This window comes from Cupressus sempervirens, chromosome 10, assembly GCF_028749045.1.
Source record: "Cupressus sempervirens isolate cs-2001-9-10 chromosome 10, ASM2874904v1, whole genome shotgun sequence".
NCBI lineage: Eukaryota > Viridiplantae > Streptophyta > Pinopsida > Cupressales > Cupressaceae > Cupressus > Cupressus sempervirens.
Window position 1 is genome coordinate 228,858,095 of NC_143127.1, and position 6,000 is coordinate 228,864,094.

Consider the following 6,000-nt stretch of genomic DNA (forward strand, 5'->3'; position numbering starts at 1 on the left):
TATAATATTGTAGTCTATAATGAATTTCCATATTTTATCATTTCTCTATTTTCCCTAACATTTCATATTCTGAATCGTCAATGCACAGACGAAATTACTATTGAAGTTCATGTCAATGCTCTTTTGTGTGTGTGTGCGGGGGGGGGGGGGCGGAGGGTGGTGCTCCTCACTTTTCCTTGAATGTGGGGCTGGTTGAGAAATCCCCTTGTGCTACTAGTGTATAAGATAATCGTATGGAGAAAATTTGCTATTTTTAGAATGAGCACAAACTTCGAGGTAAACTAGTATTGACCGAATGTCTAGATGCAATGAATCTAAGATCTATGATTGTAATTAAGCAACAAAATTTGGAAGGATTTTGAAGGAAGAAGTTAACTATTCAAGGAGATGAATGAGACCATTTTTGGTTGTTGATGGTTATTTCTTATTGATGATAGATGCAAAATATTGAAAGAGAAAGAATAACAAGGTGAACTGACTAGAATAAAAGAAGAAATATAAAGTAGAGGAAGTGCAAGGTGAAAGAGAAAGAGGATGAATTAGCTAGAAAGAGATCATAAGGTAGAAACCGAGTAGAGCATAGATCTAAACAAGCAAGGTAGTGCTAAACCTAACAAATCATTTGACTGTTACTTTCTTACCATTGTAGCCAATAAAATATCTTAACTAGGTGGACCTAACAAGTATGTGAAATCCTATATGTAGGGACAACTTTAAGAAACCCCCTCCCTGAAAAAAAATATATTTGTGGTAAATCCAACATTAGTTTTGAGGGAAAAATAATAATTTCTATTAGCATTTTTTTCAACATCTGGAAAATTTTAATTTTTAGATGCAATTTTTCTCTGACCACACTAAAATTTCATAAAATTGAGGTGAATTTTTCCCTTGTGATAGCAAAAATTATAATTAAGAGGCAATTTTGTCCCTTATGACAGAAAATAATATAATTTAAGAGGCGGTTTTTCCTGTTTAATGGTTGGATCAGGCAAATTTTCCCATTTAATGGATAAAGTATATATTGGATTAGGTGATTTCTCCCATCTAATGAAAATAAAATATAATGCGTTGGCAAATGTGCACTATGTGATAACAACTAAGGTCATATTATTTGTAAATGACATGATTACTAAATGAATCAATAGCTAGAAATTAATTGTATGTTTATCAAATTGACTGTTCGAATATCAAAAGATTATTAATGGTATTAAATCAAAGATTGATAAGAAAGTAGGGTATCTAAAGGATGACACGTATGTAGAATGTCCTATTGCATTTATGGCAAAGTGGAATCTAGTGAAAGAAATATTCTTTAAATTTTAGACATCTTGCTCAGTGCTTGCTATTATCAAAAACATAGTTGATTGCTAAAAGTGGGATTGCCAATGGTAGAGGGATTGTCGAATGAAAATCCAAGCGTTGGTGTCAACCCAGATTTGACTCTTGTGGAAGATAAGGAGAAAAGTGATCTTACTACTAGGCTTATGACAACTTCATAGGTTCTCTCTGCTAATCTTGGGGATGCCATCATAGAGATGGAAAATGAGCAAGAAAATGCATACCTCTGAGCAATGTTCATTGAAATGGGTCTCAACCCTACTAATTTTGAAGAACAAATCGCAATTGCAATGGAACATCAAAACTAGAACTTCAATGCTTTTGGGATGTTTTGAAGGATAAAATAAGAATTACGTGAAGAATCATCAATTTAGTTAGGGTTTATTTTGTAAAACATATTATCAATTTTTTTATAAAATGTAATGATTAGAAGCTTGTCGCTTCCCTTTTTTAGGAAAACCACAACCTTTTTGGTATATATATGAAGATGAAATGTAAAGAAAATAGAAAGAATGTAATGTAAAGAAAACCCCTTTTTGTTGATATTTCAATGGCATGGTATTTTCTTTTTGGCTCTAGTTATTTTATAGTAGTAAGATGTTGTATTTGATTATCACTTCCCAAACTTGTGTGATAATTTTCTAGTAAGTATTTACTAGTTAGTACAGAGTATACATGAGTGATGAGTTTTTGGGAAATGTTTCAAATAACATGTCATATCTCCAACATGGATGTAACATCTATTTGTAGACTACTGTGCAATGATTATATATCAATGGTTGAAGGTTTATTTTGAGTCAAACATCTTCAACGGAGCCTCCACCTTTTTCAAATCTCCTGAATTCTGACACATACCAGTTGTAGTGGACATTAAATAGATGTCTTGTCAATGGCATTCCCTCTTCCATTGACTCCACACAGATTACATCTTTTTTGACATTAACTTTCTTTTATGAGGAATATTTTCAAAGATTTAATCATTTAAAATAATTGAACTAGAAGACAGAAGGACAAATGGTTAGGGGCTAGAGTTAAGATTAAAGATTTTTTTAGGAAATCAAGTTTCTTCGTTCATCATTGCTCATCTCATTTTTGGTAGTCACTAGTCTAGTAGTAGTAGTGCTCGATAAATTCTGGTATCATTTACTTAATTGGTGTGGTAGACTGGTAGTCATTTCTTTGTAGCTTGTAGCTAATGTAATTTGTAGCCAATTAGATAATTGGTGTGGTAGTCATTGTTCTGTAGTTAATTATTTCCTGAAATTTCCTATTTATGTAAATTGTGAATCAAGATGGACACTCCAATTCGCCTGACATACAAATTGGAAGAGGACCAAAAGACCTTTTTAGGCGACATAGCTAATGAAAATCTCCAATCAATTTACAATGAGGTTGTGCCCATTGTGGATTTCATCATTCATGTTGTGAAAATGGTTCTGGATTGCGAGCTTCTAGAGAATAAGAATAAACACTGTGTCAACACACATTATGTCCCATTTTTTAAGCTCTCAACTCGACCTTAGAGAAGAAAGGGTCAACATTTTGATGCTCTTGAGGAAGAATTTTAAAGTATAATACCTGGGCGATGACATCAACATTGTTGCTCATGCACTATTAGGGGTGGGGATCCCTTGGGAAGGTGAAATCCACAAGCTTCTCAAACTTGGCCAAAATGTGGCCCTCAAACATTTATGTTGGGCTTGAATGCTTGACAATTGAAGTGCCATAAGAAATGAACATGAATTGGCACATATTTTATCCAAAAATGGTATAATATTGATGAAGTGGAAGAGGACAACCCGTGGCTTGAAGAATTCACTGACTTAGTTAGGTCTCATGATTTCTATACAAACTAGTACAAACTAGTCAGGTCTCATGATTTCTATACAAACTAGTACAGTCATACCAGGGTTTTCCCCTATTGATGTTTTTGTTTGGTTTATGTTTTGTTTTATCAAATTAAAGTCGTTGTACATGTGTCTCCCTATAGATTGTAATTTTCAAGAAATATCAATGAAAATTTTGGAGTTCCATATAAAATTGTCTTTTATCGTTCTGTTGACTTCTGTAATGTTTTGGCATTTAAAAAAATTTCATGTAAATTTGTAAGAAACAAAATATAACATTTAAAATTTTATTAAAATTAACAAATTGTGGTTTAACATTTAACATTTAATTTAAATAATAAATCATTTAATTCACATTGTAACTAAGTTTATACTAATAGTAGCATCGTTTGATAAACTTAGATCAAGAACTTGATACGACTTTCAGGAAAATTTGGGGAACACTCAACCATTTTTATAAATGTCACTCGAAAAGAAGACACATGCCAACTCTAATAACTAGTCTTGTAATCGACTTTATATTGTAAAAGTATATCCAACAAATTTTGTGCAATATATATTTACAAACTATTTATTAAGAATGAAAGAGAACAATATAATCCATGTAATGAGAATATACTTGTACACAATATGTGTAATATAAATGATATTTACTTTTATAATCTATTAATATATTAAAATTTTAATAAATTAAAATTTGATATGTATTTTTTGGCAACTACCAAGTATAAGATTAGTAAATGAAAATATATAATCACTACCATGCAAGTGTCAAGTATGAATTCATGATTTTCTCTTATGTTGCCTCTCTTATTATGTGTATTAATAATTAATGATAAAAATATTCAAATTTCAATGAAAATTATATGTAAAAACTAGATTTCTTTTAGTGCGACCAATTGAAGCGTGTAAATGTCAATGACATTGGACAATCAAATTCATTTCTCCATTAGATGGGTATATAATGAAACATTGAAATGCTTATTAAAGTTCTATAAATTCATTTTTTGCGTTGAAAATATCATTGAAAAATTATTTTATCTTAAAAATTAGAAATATTATAATATACTTAAGAACTATTCTATTATTTTATTACATAAATATAGTAAAATTATATTATTTTTTAAAAAACTAACATAGAACTAAGAAAATGTAACCAGTTATTGTCATTCAATCTTTAAAAAATTAAATTGTTACATCTAAAAGGGCTATTTTTTATTTTGAATAATTTAATTTAAATTATGATAATTAAATATCTCAAAATTTGTCAAAAAATAACATCTATAATTTTTTTTTATGATTTTATCTTATGAATAACACCAATTATGCTTTTACTTGTAACTTACTAACTACAAGTACAACAATCAATGTTTATTTATATATCTAATTATTATTAACAATAACTTACTACCCAACTCCTAATCAATGAAATGATCTAATTAAGTTTTAATTATTTCTATTTCTATGAAATACAACTTTGTTATTATTGTTAGAGTAAAGTGTTAATTTAATTTCACTTATTAAATGCGCTTTAGTCCTCTCTTAAGATTTCACTTTATGCACATTTTTCATTCTCATTTAATAATTAATTAGTAATTAGTAAATAGCATTTACCTTTTAGGTTACCCTTTTTGGGTTTCGATCTCCTTCTATAAGGATAGATCATTTGTAATTATCTTACATCTTTTTCATTTATGAGAATACAATTTGCATATTTTTGGAGAAAAACCCTTGTCTCCTCTTGTCTTTTTCTTTTCTGTGACAGGTTTTTACATACATGTATTCTTCGGGCTTTATGGATTTGTATTGCTCAAATCCTTCATGGTATCAAAGCCAGATTTGTTGTAGCTTGTTCAATATTTGGAGAAAAAGGAGAACGAGAGTTTGATAGAATAAATCTATAGCTTTTTATGTATTTCTTGTGAAAATAGGGGGGTCTCTAAAATTTGGAGCACTTTGAGGCCAAATAGACCTCATGGCTAGATTCAAAAGGCGTCAAAACCTCTATTTTCATATAAAGTTTGTCGATTTTGGACAACGTTGATTTGAGAGGAAAATTATTTTCACCTATTAGGGTTGTACGACCTCTACACGTACTTTGAGGTATTCTCTGCAAAAAAATCACAAAAATGCGTCAAAAAATTGTGACGCGTTATAAAAAACCACTAGCGGTCCCATAGACTACATTGACTCTAGTAAACCACTAGCGTTGCGGCTCGGCCCTCCCGTCCACATCGCCACGGCTCAGTTACTAGGTAGCCAACTCCACCTTGCCCACCACTATGGCCCTGCCACAAGCTACACTACCAGACTCTCCACCCACGTGTTGCTCCATCGGTGGTGGGATTTTAAAAAGGTTATTATTATTATTATTTTTAAAAAAATTGTATTTTTCTTTCGGGGGCCCTATTGGTTTTTTTGCAATATCTCGAGCATATGGGGGTCTTTTTCAATGCAAAACAAGTGCCAGAAAGCTGGTTCTAAGATGGACATGATGGATTAGGTATTTTTGGGATTTTTTTCTAGCTTGGTACCTGCTTTGATGCTTGAAGTTTGTTGATGACTTCCATCTTTCAGGGGCATAACTTCTTTGTTATAGCTTCATTTTACGATCCAAAAAAAGCATCGGAAAGATCTTCTTGAGAACTTTCCAGAGTCTCTGTCATTTAACCAATATTTTGTACGAGCTATTTTCTATTCATTTCTGAATCTTTTTTTCTCTTCACTCATTCACACATTCTTTCTGTAAGCTGGGGTTTAGTTATTTGCATTGTGGGGGGTGTTTTTATATTAATTTCTGTTATTGTATTAGCTT